General features: G+C 43.1%; 1 protein-coding gene across 6 annotated transcripts in view; it reads left to right on the plus strand.

Annotated features, from left to right (window-relative positions):
• Positions 1-2017: 2017 nt before the first annotated feature.
• Positions 2018-14696, plus strand: part of kifc3 (kinesin family member C3) — a 59518-nt gene continuing 46839 nt past the window's right edge. For 3 of the 6 annotated variants that reach the window (XM_043707265.1, XM_043707271.1, XM_043707272.1), the window contains exon 1: positions 2931-3500. The gene's annotated coding sequence lies outside the window, so the exon portion shown is untranslated. The other 3 variants (XM_043707267.1, XM_043707266.1, XM_043707273.1) reach the window with 3 other exon arrangements.

A 14696-nucleotide genomic window follows, 5' to 3' on the forward strand; every position in this document is an offset into this window, starting at 1 on the left:
GTTTGACCAACTTAACCCAACATCTATACTAACATTGCTTAGGTTAAGGAGGAGGAGAAAAAGGACCAGGGTCTGCAGCTGTGAATAAAAAAGCAGCACCTGAAGATGAGAACCAGGACCTTCAGTGCCATTGAGCAAGGGAGCATCTATTGAAGATATTGCAGCTACCTGTAGATGAATGAAGGGCAGTGCAGGAGATGTTGCATGATTAAGGACACCATCACCTTCATCCATTACATTGTCCAGGCAGGATTACACTCCCTCAATGTCCAGCTCATTTCTGACCACGTGCATCAATTCTTGCAGGTGTGCACCTGGTATCCAGGGAGCTGTCAAAACATTTACATTCTACACAACTCAGCTGTTCACTTCTCAACATCATCTCCAGAGCTGGCTTATGGGATGACAAGGGGTTGGCCCAGAGGCATTTCTAATGACCCCAGTATGAAATCCTCACTGATTATGAACAGAGCTATAATGCTATCCATGCATTCACAAGGGTCTTCTTTGAATAGACAATTAATCTCTGAAGGTGCTATCATCCCAGGTGGACAAGTTGGATCCCAGAATGAAATCCTGCTTGATAAGTCATTTTCTTTAGTTGATTGGGCAAACAGTCATTGAAATGTGGTCACATAAAACTGCAGCCTTTCTTCAACAGAAGAACACAAAAGACACCAAGCTAAACTTAGAACACAACTTGAAAGATCTTAAAAGACACAGCAAAAATCAATCCTCACCCTGTTTCTCAATATATCTATTACTGAGACGGAAATCCAGAGAAATTACCACTCTATCAAATCTTTCAGTTTAACTTATTCTCCTCAGTCCTTTCCTGTGAACTGTGAAATATTCTGACATGAATATCCATGGAACTCAGAGCTTAGATTTCTCAGCTTTGAATAACCTGCACATTTATCACAAAAACTGTTGGTTTACATGTTTCGCAAACCAACTTTTATACTGTGGTAACTGTGCTTTCCCTGATCAGTCTTATACTCTTTTCTTAGAGAGAAACTACATTTACTTCTGACCCTGTTAAGGTCTCCTACAAATTACTCTCTTTCATTCTCTGGGTTTTCTAAGCTAAAGCCAAACCTTGATTATCTATAAACCAAAGCAAGCTTTTGGCCTTCAATGTTGACCCACCTGTCATAAAAACAATCTCCCATTATGCTCCAGGGCATCCTTGCTTTCTTACACATATTTGATTAGGTTTGACCAAATTATTTTTTAAACCCTTCAATAAAGTAACCAACCGTATATGCCATGATTTAAAAATTCAAACTGTAAAAATGACATTAGTACAACTATATTAATCTCATATCTTTCACCACAATGTTTTTACTTTACCTAGACCAGTCAGAAGGTGATTGTTTGCTGCATGCTGAACAACTTAGTTCATTTATGTTGTGAGAATGTAGAAGTGAGGGCAAAGGACTGTACACCTGCCTCCTGAGATGAGAAAGAAATGGAATCTGATAGAGATACTGCATGGACCAATGCTGATAATTGCTAATTATGGCCTACAGGTTTTATGCCTTCAAGGCAATGCTTGTTTTATACCTTTAAAACATTAAGATACTTTATTTGCATTAATTGTAAGTTAATTTGTTCCCTTGGTATCAATATATGACTCTATGACCTCCTGGTCAGTTTTCAGACCAGAGCATAAGCATAGAATTTGCAGGATTACAAGAGAAAAGAGCTTAAATATTTGACTCAAATCTTAGTTTTTAAAGGACTTCCATCTATTAGAGAGATATTGATGGGCTAAAATGTGCTGCTTAACTCTCAAACGTACAGCTTAAATATCACCTACAGTCTTTAAAGGAACCAACCCAAATTTATTCCCAGTTTCCAAATTTCAGAAACAGAAAGAATTCTCCAAACCAGATCTATTTCATGTCAAAGTCATGGTTTAAATCATCTAATCAAGGGTGATCTAACAATTTATACAACGACCTTTTAACTGAGAGGGATAATATTAAAAACTAGTTGTGGGTGTTGGCTTGGTTGTGGAAATAAGGTTGAGTCACCAAAGCCGAGATTTTCTTGTTGACATTGTCTTATTGTCAGTAATGCTCCTTTTAAAGTCAATAATTGTAGAACTGATCAGAAAATCTAGTCCCAGCTCAACAAAACCAATCATGACATACCAGTGTGGAACTGTAGATGGGAAATAGAGGTACATTGCTAATGGCACACGATTATAACTTCAGGTTTAAAAACTGTGGATTTTACAAGGGTTGAGATATTAGGTGGGAAATGTAGATAAAATAAAGATAGATATGTGCATGCATCTTGATTTCACTGAGAACACTGCAAGGAGACAGTGTTTATAATGATATATAATCAACATTAGGAGGAACAAAAGAAGAAAGTGCCTGTCCATTGCTTTTGTATTTGTTGTGTGTCTAGATCGTAGCCCTGCTAGTTTCAGAAGTAGATGGATTATTGATGAAGAAGGGAGTAACAAATTTGGATTGATCATATCCGCCAAGCTTGCACTGAATGGTGGAGCGAGTTCGAAGGGCCGAATAGCCTGGTCCTACTCCTAATATGTCTGATTGTAAGCATCCAGTGTTTGTTATATTAGAATGTTTTCTCCCCCTGTATTTCCCTTGGGCCCATGTTATTACCCTCCCCTTTGACCTGTTACCGATGTGTTCCGACTGTCCCTGTCTTTCCACCTTTAATTTCGAATTCCTGGAACTTTTCCCGTTCTATCGTGGACCCGCATGCTCGCTGAATTCGTCGCCGTTGATTGGCCGGTGCCGGGCGGGAGCCTGAGCCTGATTGGTTGTGTCTAGCTGACAGTCATGGGGCAGGGGGCCGTGGAGCCGGCGCTGGGACCCGGGGAGCAGCGGAGGTTGCTCTCAGCCTGAGCCCGGTTTGCGGTGGGACTTTGGTGAGTATTATCCTCTCATTCCCGAACAGGGAACGGTGCAGGCTGCGAGATTCCTGTTTGAAGGAATGTGGTCGGTGGGTATGTATCTACCTCTGTCTGCAGCGCCAGCTCCTTGGTTGCAGGGAGGTTATGTCCATGGGCTGAGCTTCATCTGCGGCCAAGGTAGGCTGGGCTCACAGCGGGATGTCTCTCCTCTCTGATAGGAGACCAGAGGGAGATTGCTGCTGGTGCTTAAAGCCCTGCAGTGGCCTCCAGGTGCCAAACATGAAAACACAGCAGTGGAGATAGCAGCTGCGTTAGACAGAGAGGAGGAGGAGGAGGAGGGGAGGGGATCAATTGTCAACACAGAGAATGAATGAGGAGCACCTGACTAGAGAAAGAGAGAGCCAGGTCGTTCTCACCAGAAGGAATTTTTCTTTCAACGCGCAAGTTACCAATTTTCCCTCTTGCATCCTGTCAGGGCGAGAGTCTTTTAGCCAACGGCCTGGCGACTGGGTGTTTCCGCTCTGTCCGAGGTGCGGATTTAACCCATGACCAACCCAACTGCGAGCCGAACCTGCATTGCAGTTCTGTGGACTGACACCAGCTGGTAGGCATGAGTTTAAATGAAATATTTCTGTAATTTGGTTTATCCTTCTGTTGTGATGTGATTTTATTTTTGTTGTTTATTGCTGAGTGAAGGCATTTCCTATGTCTCGGTTTGTTCTGTAGATTGTAAGGAAGGTTGGATGGATGATGTTTTCACTTACAGACAGCTGTTTCCTTGGCAACAGCATCTCCTAGTCTCATTATGTGCACCTGTATAATTCCACTGCAGTGCAGAACGTGACCCTTTCAGCGTAACAGTGGGCTCTGATGAATTTGAGCCTGGAATGCAGGGTCATGGGCATATGCTAGTAACTGGTCCTTGGGTATTCTGCTTTTCTTTGTCTATGATGGAAAATCATGGCAGATCCCTCTCCTGCTTTTCTGATAGATCAAATGGTAAATTATATCATGGCTCAGATCAGTAATTCATTTAAATGAAGAATAGGCTGAACAGGTTTGATATTTATGGGAATTAACTGTGCTGACGTTCTCATTATATACCGCTGCATGAAAAGATTTCTTGCCACAATCAAACTTGTTACACAGAGCAGTGAGTTGAAATATTTTAAGCTATTTATTCTTTGATTTTTGGTTTGGGTAGATTGAGTGGGGAAAAAAAATTGTGCTCTGCCCTCTCATGGCCTTATCAGGTTATGGTGGTTAGTGTGGGAGGCACTGCTTCACCTCTGGGATGTTGGTGTCAGTATCCTGAGACTGTGTGATGAGAATGTTTGTTTGCTAAAGGAATCATCCAGGTATAGCACGTATCCAGCAGTGCTCCTGGGGTGACTGGGTATTCAGCAACGACAGGGCTACATACCAGCAGCCCTGCACCTCTTCCCTTCTAGGGTTGATTGTTACATTTTTACAAAGGAAAATATGCAGTTGGGACAATTGGAACAATGTTGGTCAATTTCTGTCCAACATCTCCTTTGCTGAAACTGCCATGTGTAATTCATAGCCAGCTGGAGATAAGTAGGTTCGTCCAAAATTATCATCTCAGCCCGCTTGGCACACCAGCTCATTCCTGAAGAAGGGCTTATGCCCGAAACATCGATTCTCCTACTCCTCGGATGCTGCCTGGCCTGCTGTTTTTCCAGCACCACATTTTTCAACTCATCCAAAATCATCATGCCCCCTAACCTAGCTGCACTTAAATAGATGTAGTTGTGTTCAATGCTCAGCTGAATTGCCCTTTTATTTCCCTCAGCTTCAAATGTGCCGTGTTCCACATGGTTCCTCCTCTCTCCATCTTCACTGTATTGAAGCTAAAAATCAGCATGTGTAGCTGGTGCCTCCTTTTTCCAGCACCTCAAAATGTCGGTTTCCCTTACTTCACCCTGTGTATATTATGCTCAGATGTCCACTCGTCTCTAAGTATGTAACTGGGTGGAGGCATCTCATCTGCTGTCTGATATGAGGGTACTGTCCTGGCCAATGTTCAGGTTCAGATGATTTTCTGAGTTCTTCTTGTCTCGTGGGTTGAGCTTATCTCCTTCCTAAACAGTTAAAATGCTGCTGTCATGATGTGATGTAGTAATGTTCTGTGGTTTATAGAACATAGAAGAATACAGCGCAGTACAGGCCCTTCCGCCCTCGATGTTGCGCCGATCCAAGCCCACCTAACCTACACTAGCCCACTATCCTCCATATGCCTATCCAATGCCCGCTTAAATGCCCATAATGAGGGAGAGGGAAGGGAAGGGTTCCATGCAGTAAAAGAACAAACCAAGATTATAGTGCTCGTTTTACAGCCCTGAGTTGCTGGAATATGTTTTAGCACATGTGGAAATCTGACACCCTAACAGTAAACGTGCTACAGTTGATCCCCAAGCACCCTCCTGACCTGGTTGACACCTATATAGTCATATAAAGCTTTGCTCTTTGTCCTCTGCCTTCCCCTATTCAGCCCAATCATCTCCAGCTGAGACTGGAAAATCCCAAACTACTTCAGTCTGTCCTTGCTGGTATCTTTTCACTAAAGGAGTGCTGCAGGCACCCGAGCCACAGACTGATTAATTATATAGAAGTATCCCTCAGGTGCAGTCAGTTGGTGCTAGGGACACTGCAAATTGGCTTTATAAAGGGTACTAGGCCTTTGCTGTTGGTGTGGAGTAAGGAGCTTAAGTCCATGGTATAATTACCATAAAGCATTCATGGCACAGAGAGAGGCTGACAATTGGTTTTATGTATGAGCAAATTACTGCAGATGCTGGGACCTACTGAAAGCAGTAAATGTCGAAGATTACAACTGGTCAGACATCATCCATCTAGAGAGAGCAAGCTCATGTTTTGAATCTAGATGGCTTTTCATCAGAGCTGAAGTGACATGTTGGGGGTGGGGGAGGCAGCATTTATGCTATAGTTTTAGAGGGTGAGGGGTAGGGTGCAGGTGGAGAAAAGGTGTTGATACTTCAGATAACGTGATCAGAATGTGAGAATGGCAGAACAATGGTGTCTGCCATTCCTGATGAAGGGCTTTTGCCCGAAGCATTGATTTTCCTGCTTCTCAGATGCTGCCTGACCAGCTGTGTTTTTCCAGCACCACATTCTTGGCTCTAATCTCCAGCATCTGCAGTACTCACTTTCGCCTAGAACAATGGTGTGTCTAACTGTCAGACTGGAAAGGACAGACAGTCTTCGTGGAATTGGTGGGGGAGGGGGGGGGGTGATGGGAGAGAGAACATGGTAACCGAATGTAACAAGCTAAAAGAAAGGGAAGAAATGGGAGTTGGTTCACAATTTGGAGGTGTTGACCTCAATATTGAGTTCAGAAGGCTGTAAAGTGTCTTATCTGAAGTTGAGATGTTGTTCTTCCAGTTTGCCCAGTGGGACTGTCTGTCCTTTCAAATCTGGGAGTTGACATGCCATTTTCTGCCATTCTTACATTCCAATAGCTTTATCTGAACTGTCAACATTATCCTTTCTCCACCAGCACTCTACACCCACTACCCCTACATCTCCTTTCCCCTCTAACATAAATGCTGTCCCCGTCACATTTCACTTAAGCTCTGATGGAGTAATCAAGACTTGAACCATTAACTTGCTGTGTAACCCATTGTGATCTCCAGCATTTGTTGTTTTCAATTGGTATATGATGGCTTGAAGATGCTACACTGGGTAAGTTGACGAGGCAGAAGCAGGAGAATCAACATTTCGAGCATAAGCTCTTCATCAGATCTCCAGCATCTGCAGTCCTCACTTTCTCCAAGATGACAAGGCAGAATAACTGCAGTATTGCTGATGTTACTTCCAAGCTTGTGTTCAGACCTGCCAATCAGTGATCCATCTGGTTGAGAATGTATTGATTCTGTGTTTAAATTGACTAAACAGATGTTGCTGTTGTATGTTCAGAATCTTGTACTGGCCACTTACACCATGTGCTGAGTGTATGATAAAGCCTGGTTCCCAGTACCAATCATGATGAACTGTGCAGTCTGGAATTCAAGCCCAGAGGAAATGACTAATGAGTCTAGCTTCTGCATGCTTCCTGTACCTGTCTGCCTGGCTTTCCCACTGGTAAATGTAAATGCAAAATGGTTGACGAAAGGCTCGTTCCAGCTCCTGAAATACAGCAGAATAAGTGTGCCATACAAGTTGCTCAATGCTAATCCTGTGCCAGATTATCTTGGCAAATAGACTAATGATTAAGGTGAGTAAATTTGGTGCGAAATCACTGGGGGAGGTGAGCACAAACAGGGATGAATTTTGTTGTTCTTGGTTACAGTGAGGACTGCAGATATTGGAGGCCAGAGTTGAATAGTGTGGTGCTGGAAAAGCACAGCAGGTCAAGCAGCATCCGAGGAGCAGGAGAATCGACATTTTGGGCATAAGCCCTTCATCAGAAACAATGAAGAACTTATGCCCGAAATGTCGATTCTCCTACTCCTCGGATGCTGCCTGAACTGCTGTGCTTTTGCAGCAGTTCTTGGTTGCCTGACTTCTGTCTCCTGGATCAGTGGTGCTGGAAGAGCACAGCAATTCAGGCAGCATCCGAGGATAGGCAAAATCGACGTTTCGGGCAAAAGCCCTTCATCAGGAATAAAGGCAGAGAGCCTGAAGCGTGGAGAGATAAGCTAGAGGAGGGTGGGGGTGGGAGAGAGTGGCATAGAGTACAATAGGTCAGTGGGGAAGGAGATGAAGGTGATAGGTCAGGGAGGAGAGGGTGGAGTGGATAGGTGGAAAAGGAGCTGGGCAGGTCGGACAAGTCCGGACAGGTCAGGGGATCGAGTTTCTGGAGGTTAGAAGCTAGGATGAGGTGGGGGAAGGGGAAATGAGGAAGCAAATGTGGCTGTGATACCGAGTTTGTTTCAGGACATGGTTGAAGAGCTTCAGGGCTGAGGAAATGACCTGGGAGTTGCAGTGAGAGAGAGACTCCCTGAGATTCTTGTAGAGAGAGCTGGAAAACTTCTTCAAGGCAGGCATTACCTCCTGACTTCTGTCTCCGACAGGTTTTGGGAGTGGTGAGCTGTGCAGGTTAGGAACACAGTCCCACAGATCTGGCAGTCCAATTTGATCAAATTGATTTGTAGCAGTCAGTTCCATTCATGGAGTGAGCACCATTGTAAATGTGCCACTTTTTTATTTGCACTAAATTTACAAATGATAAACTTTTTTGCGATTAGGTCCCTATGGCCTTGAATTCTGGTTTCTCAGGATTGCTTGCTGGAATTTCTACAGTACTCTGGAATTTTGTCATTGAAACTGGAGAATTAAAATTTTCAGTCTTCATTACTTGGCAAGACATACTCTAATCCGTGCAGTGGGAGAAGTGTTTTTTTTGTTGTTGATTGGCGTTGCAGATGATTGGAGCTAGAGGTGGATAATATGTGGCTATGATTACATGGGCTGGACTTTCAAGGATAGGTTGGGATTGGGTTCCAGTTTGTCCATGGCTGGGATGAAGAGAAGGTGTTAGTTGTAACAAAGATGGGGACTAGAGGTGGATCATCTGTAGCCAGGATAAAGATTAAGGATTAGATACTCCAAGCGAAAACTGGGAGTGGGGGCTAGTTTATCTGTGGGTAGGGCAGAAATGGAACTTTGTCCATGGAAGGTTGGAGGGAAAGGAAGTAGCTAATGAGAGGAGGTAGGATTTTCTGCAACCTATCTCACTTGAGTGCAGGAGTGTTTCTAAAGCTGAGTTGTGTTTGTAGAGAACTTTTGAGGATGACATTGGGAGGCCGTGATTGTTACAAGAGCACAAGATAATCTCTCATGTAGGAAGTATCTCTGGATTGCTTTGTCTATGACTCCTTGTTTTCAAAACGTTAAATATCATTAGTTCACTGAAGTAATTTCAGACTGAGAACGAATGGTACTGCTGTGCTCTGGAGTGTTATACTGGGGCTAATGTTGATGGGTGTATTCAGTGTTCACAGGCTTGTAAGAGCTCCCATCACAGCACAACAGTAATTTAATACTTTATGAAACTGTAACTAACTGTCAAACTGGATCATGCAGGTTTAATCACCGTTTGTGCCCCAGAGCAAACTGTGAAGGAAATGTGTTTCCTTGTGTAATATGGAGAGAATACATGGCTGGTTGAAGCAAGTCATTGCACTTTGGCTTTCTTTATTAATTTCTGACGTGAGAGTATCATGGTAAAGTCAGCACTTAATGCCCATCCATTATTGCCCTGAGGAAGGTGGTGGTGAGTTGCCACCTTGAGTATTTAATGTAGATACACTGACAGTTGCTGTTCGGTTTCAGGATTTTTCATCCAATGATAGTGAAGGAATAGCAATAGAATTATTAAAATTCCGAATTGTGAGATTTGAAGGGGAATTTGCAAGTGGTACTGATCTCTTATGTGCTGCTGTTGTCCTTCTAAGCTGTAGCAGTCACAGGTTTGGCATGTGCTGTTGCAGGAGTTCTGGTATATTACTGTAGTGCATCTTGTAGATGGTACACATTGCTGCCACAGTGGAGGTGGTGCATGAGGTGCTTATCAAGTTGTTTTGTGATGGTGTTGTGTTTAGTGGTGTTGAGTTGCGTTTGTTTAGGCAAGTGAGGTGTATTCCATCACACTCTTGACTTGTATCTTGTAGATAATGGACTAGCTTTGGGGAGATGGGAGGTGTTTGGGTCTTTGGTATTCCCTTCCTCAAATACAGAACCTTTAAATATTTTTAAGGCAGAGGTGGGTAGGGTTCCAGTGGAATGAAAGACTGGGACATGCAGAAATGTAGAATTGAGGCTAAATCTGATCAGCCATGATGTTGTTGAATAGCGGAGTGGCCTCCTCTTGTTCCTTGTTCATGTTTAGGACAGCACGGTGGCTCAGTGGTTGGCACTGCTGCCTCACAGTGCCAGGGTCCCAGATTCGATTCCAGTCTCGAGTGACTGTCTGTGTGGAGTTTCCGCATTCTCCTCGCGTTTCCTTCGGGTGCTCCGGTTTCCTCCCACAGGCCAAAGATGTATGGGTCAGAGTGGATTGGCCATGCTAAATTGCCCATTGTGTTAGGTGCATTAGTCAGAGAGAAATGGGTCTGGGTGGGTTACTCTTTGGAAGGTCAATGTGGACTGGTTGGGCTGAAGGGCCTGTTTCCACACTAATCTAATCTATACGTGGACTAAGTTCACATTGCAGAAATGAAGGAACTCTACAGCTAGAGTTTGAAGTTCCTTTGTGAGAGACAAATGCTTTTTTGTGCTGTTGCCATTTGACAGGCCTGATAACTTTAAGGTGTTGTAAGTTATTTTTAATTGGCTGCTATTGTGCAGTAGAAATTGCAATCAGATGGCTGGCTGCGGCCTTGAGACCCATGGTAACCGGGTAAACATGCCAGGGAGCAGCCAGAACAGGACTGCCACTGCACTGCTTCAATGTGAGTGCCTCATGATTGTTTCTTTCCTTCATCCCTTTTCTGCAAAGGAAATGAGTCACTCACCCAAGTTAAAGGCAGCTTTCTCCATCTGGCTGTAAATTCTGGGAGGAAGACTGAAACTTCTTTGTAAATTATTAGGCCCTCGCTCTTTGCACGCAGAAGAACCTCTCCCTTTGAAATTGCAATTGAAATCTGCCAAAATGTTTCACTTCTGAATCTTTCTGTATCTTCTGCCAACTCAAATTAAATTACTTAATTTAAAACCTTTTTAAACAACAGACTCATTTAAATACTGCTTTTAAAAAGCTAATTAACAAATTGCAGAAGCTCTTCCTGGATTAATAGGTACATTCTGTTTCAGCTGCCCCTACTATTGTTTACTCTGCAGCAAAACCTGTTGATCTTGAGATTTAAAATGGTGATATTGTACAAGTGGAAATCTGTGCTTCCCTGGTTTCTGGTTCCCGGACAACCTCTGACCTTCTGTGGTTTGAAATGAAGTTGATTGTGATTTTTGTGAGTGATGCTTCAAACAGAAATGAGGTGAGAGTGGTTTGTACAAGATAGGAATTTTGTTTCTACGGAGTGGTGAAGATTTAGCGAATTTTTCCTGGAGATGCAGTTGGGCCAAGTTTTTTTTTATTGGTATGATAGGATTAGAGGTGCTCCTGGCTGTAATGGACTGGGGCATTGGTCAGATGGCGATGATGTCAGGCCATGAGTGCCCTCACTTCCAGAAAAATCCAATCCCTCCTTTTGCTGCTGGACAGAGATCAATATTCTGGATCAACCTAATCAGCTTGGATGGTCGAGTATATTGCAGTTTCTCCCCTGTCCCGATGTATAAGTTTTAATATTGTATTGTGTAGGGAGAGTATCACTGGGTCAAACCCTGTTGGGGTTTTTATCCCTCTTTGGTTCCTTCCCACTCTCTGCTCAATTTTGTCATTGATATGGTTTTTCTGCAATCATAAAGCCTTTAGGGAAGGGATCCTATTTTTGCAAAGGAAGCTGAATGTGTTGTCTGCAGGGAGATGGGAGGACCTGATGAGGTAGTATTTGAAACTATTCAGTTAGGTCAGAATTTTAAGCAGCAGCATCTGAGTTCTTAGGGTGGCACGGTGGCACAGTGGTTAGCACTGCTGCCTCACAGCGCCAGAAACCCGGATTCAATTCCAGCCTCAGGCGACTGACTGTCAATGTGGACTTGTTGGGCCGAAGGGCCTGTTTCCACACTGTAATGTAATCTAATCTAATCAAATTTGGTGTCATGTTTCTACGTTTGGGTCTGGGCTGTATGTAACTTATGAGGTAGGAGTAGTTTGTGAGCAGTTTAATATTCTATTTTTTTTAACGTTAGGAAGATGGAAGGTTAGTTGGGCTGAGGTTATCCAATGTGCTAAAAATATCTGGATAATGGTTTGGCTGGATGTTGTGATCTGGGTGAGGGAATGGGGTGGAGAGCATTGGCTGGGTGTTTTGTTGGAAGTGACTGTACATGCAGTCCAAGGGGTTTTACAGAGTGGTTTAATATGGCAGAAGTGGTTATAAACATATGGTCAAAGGCAGAGGCCACCCAAGCTTTAGTACAAGGCCCAGTATGTTGTCTTGAATTTTGGAATATGCCTTACTGCAACATTTGGTTGTTGACTGTTTTTTTACATGGGAAAACTGATAAGTTTGAGGCAGATTAAGAGGCATCTGTTGTTAAGTTGGTGTTTACCTTGGTGCGTATCCCTGGGAAGATCCCTCATGCACCAAGTCCTCCGTCACGGTGCTACTTGCAATGCAGCTTGAAAAAATCTCAGCCACTTTCCAGACTCTCATGGCCAGGGCAGGATCCAAGGAGTAAGGCAATGCCGCATTTCCCTGCCCTGAGTGCACATGTATATGATTTCTCTGGCAATCAGGACAGTTCTCACTACTAGTCAACCATCTAATATGGACTTCAGTAAGGCATTTGACAAGGTTCCTCATGGGAGATTGGTTAGCAAGATTAGATCCCATGGAATACAGGGAGAGCTAGCCATTTGGATACAGAACAGGCTTGAAGGTAGAAGACAGAGGGTGGTGGTGGTGGAGGATTGCTTTTCAAACTGGAGGCTTGTGACCAGTGGTGTGTCACAAAGATCAGTACTAAGTCCACTGCTTTGTGTCATTTGTATAACTGATTTGGATGTGAATGTAGGAGGTATAGTTAGTACAGATGACATAAATTGGAGGTGTAGTGGACAGTGAAGAAGGTTACCTCTTGATCAGATGGGCCATTGGGCTGAGAAGTGGCAGATGGAGTTTAATTGAGATAAATACAAGGTGTTGCATTTTGGAAAAAACAAATCAGAGCAGGACTTATACACTGAATGGTAAGGTCCAAGGGAGTGTTGTTGAGCAAAGAGACCTTGGAGTGCAAGTTCATAGTTCCTTGAAAGTAGAGTCACAGGTAGATAGGATAGTGAAGAAGGCATTTTGAATTCTCTCCTTTATTGGTCAGAGTATTGAGTACAGGAATTGGGAGGTCATGTTGCGGCTGTACATGACATTGGTTAGGCCACTTTTAAATACTGCTTGTAATTCTGGTCTCCTATCGGAAGGATGTTGTGAAACTTGAAAGAGTTCAGATAAGATTTACAAGGATGTTGCCAGGGTTGGAGGATTTGAGCTATAGGAGAGGCTGAATAAGCTGTGGCTGTTTTCCCTGGAGCGTTGGAGGCTGAGGGGTGACCTTTATAAAGCTTTATAAAATACTGAGGGGCATGGATTGGATAAGTAGTCAATGTCTTTTCCCTGGGGTGGGGGAGTCCAGAACTAGAGGGCATATGTTTAGGATGAGAGGGGAAAGATTTCACCACATTCCATTGCTTGGCCCAATACATGTGTTACATTATGATTCACACATGTATTGGGACATAATTTTTAACCGTTTCACCACATTCCACTGCTTGGAATTTTACACCACAGCTGCTTTGATGCTTGTTTGAAAATTCTGTCAAATTACTTCGATAGTCCATTCAGGGAGCTATCTGACAGGATCCACTAACCCTTCCTTCCCCACTGGGCTGAAACGCACTACATGCAGATTTGATTTACCTGTGGTCAAATATGTTTTCCTGCACAAATCTTTCTAGACAAGGAAAAGATGGCACAATCTGACAAATCAGAACATTTTGATGATGTGTCCATACCCATCCTTTGCAACAACAGGAACACAACACCTGCTTGGTGTTTTGTATACTGAGATTCTGGAGATAGATAGCTTGGTACTCTTTACATAAAGACACAATTAGGATTAGTGCAACGTTGGCTACGTTTTATTTCTTTATCTGAGGGTGTTTTTGTGTATATGATGTCCTTGTGGACATGGTCTATTTCTAATCTCCAATAAAGATGGTGATTCAAGAGGCTGCAACGGTGCAGGAGTAGGGTATGGGCCAAAATTGTGCCATGCAGAGCAGGACTACTGGCTTCTTACAACTGATGACTAGATTCTTAGCTGTGATGGAGAGAGCAATACAAAGAACAAAAGAATAACTAGAGAAAGAATGGACCCATTAGGGGCAATAGCAGCAATCTTTGTGTGATGCTGGAAGTTGTGGGTATAGCTGTCAATGAAGTTTTGCATTGGTCTTCACAATGGGAGTAGGTATGACCACCACAGTGGAGGACTGGTAAAATATTAGAAGAAATTAACATTTTCAAGTTGAGCAACCTTAAAACTGGATACATCTGTAGGCTTGGATGAGAGATCTCCAAGACCTTTCGGGGAAATACGGGAGAAGACAGCGGAGGCCCTGGTAGTAATTTTCAAATCTTTGTGAGCCCAGGTGAGGTCCCAGAGAACTTGACAACTGCTACATTGTCCAATACTTTTTTTTAAAGAATAAAGGAAAGGATAAATGAGGACATTTCAGGTCAGTCAGTCTAACCTTGGTGAACGGGAATTTTTTTTTTTGGAAATAATTCCAAGGCACAGAATATGTCTGCGCTTGGAGAGATGTGGAATAATTGGGTATAGTCAGCAAGGATTAAGGGAAGGTCATGTTTGTCAAACTTTTTTTGATGCGATGTCGAAGAAGGTAATCTTTTTGATGCAATCTACATGGATGAAGTCCTTTGAGGTATCTTTGGCAGACTGTGTAATAATGCAAGAACCTCTGGGATCCAAAACAAAATGGTACATTGCTTTTGGATCAAAAATTGGCTGAGCAGGATTGCCTTCATCAACATCGCATCAAAAAAATATTTGACAAATATGACCTTCCCTTAATCCTTGCTGACTATACCCAATTATTCCACATCTCTCCAAGTGCAGACGTATTCTGTGCCTTGGAATTATTTCCAAAAAAAATCAATGATGGTAGAAGTCTATT

The sequence above is a fragment of the Chiloscyllium plagiosum genome, chromosome 17 (assembly GCF_004010195.1).
Source record: "Chiloscyllium plagiosum isolate BGI_BamShark_2017 chromosome 17, ASM401019v2, whole genome shotgun sequence".
Lineage (NCBI taxonomy): Eukaryota > Metazoa > Chordata > Chondrichthyes > Orectolobiformes > Hemiscylliidae > Chiloscyllium > Chiloscyllium plagiosum.